Consider the following 737-nt stretch of genomic DNA (forward strand, 5'->3'; position numbering starts at 1 on the left):
AACTATTCTCGGGGACGAGGACTATGATGCTTTGTGGGACGGCTTTCTTTAGGGAATAGAGACATCGCAGAGAACACCCACAGTTGACATTTAACAGTTATACATTGTGCCTCAGGGAGTGGCAGCTTTGGCTGCACTGCCCAGTGAAATTCAGGACCTGTATGCCCTGGCTGAAAATTCAGCTCCTCATATCACTTTGTTAGTGGGTGAGGGAGGTGAAGCTAAGAATCTTGGTCTCATGGTGCATAGTTGTACAAAAGCCACTGATTGGATGCCCACACAGAATAATCATCTTCAGTATTCACCTTCAACCCAGTGTTATGCTATTAAACATTCCTCAAAGTTGTCATTAACACTGGAAAAGTGTTTTCTTCCCAGGAGTCATGGCAGAGAGAATATAGATCACCCGCTCACTCAGACATTGTTAGACAGTCTGCCCACTTCTCTTTGGTCTTCTGGTCCTACTGATGTGGGACTTCTCCATGTGGAGCCTATCATCATACCTCTATGTGCAGGGGCGGTACCAGTGTACAGAGCTCGGTATCCACTTAAAACCGGGAAACCTGACTATAGGATGATTCATGACCTTTGACCTGTATCTACCAGCAGCTGCCACAGGGTTTCATTTACTCCCCCTCCATCTTTAACCATGTCTTGCGACAAAACTTGAAAGATCTGTCACTTCCAAAAGGGGTCACTTTGTTACAATATGTTGATGACCTTTTGTTAGCGGCTCC

General features: G+C 45.6%; 1 protein-coding gene and 1 long non-coding RNA gene across 3 annotated transcripts in view; both read right to left on the reverse strand.

Moving 5' to 3' along the window:
* The window catches only part of ca10a (carbonic anhydrase Xa), a 514,312-nt gene that overhangs the window by 78,325 nt on the left and 435,250 nt on the right, over window positions 1-737 (reverse strand). The gene's annotated exons all lie outside the window — the stretch shown is intronic.
* The window catches only part of LOC109965113 (uncharacterized), a 2,903-nt gene that overhangs the window by 99 nt on the left and 2,067 nt on the right, over window positions 1-737 (reverse strand). The gene's annotated exons all lie outside the window — the stretch shown is intronic.

This window comes from Monopterus albus, unplaced genomic scaffold (genome assembly GCF_001952655.1).
Source record: "Monopterus albus unplaced genomic scaffold, M_albus_1.0 scaffold96.1, whole genome shotgun sequence".
Classification (NCBI taxonomy): Eukaryota; Metazoa; Chordata; class Actinopteri; order Synbranchiformes; family Synbranchidae; genus Monopterus; species Monopterus albus.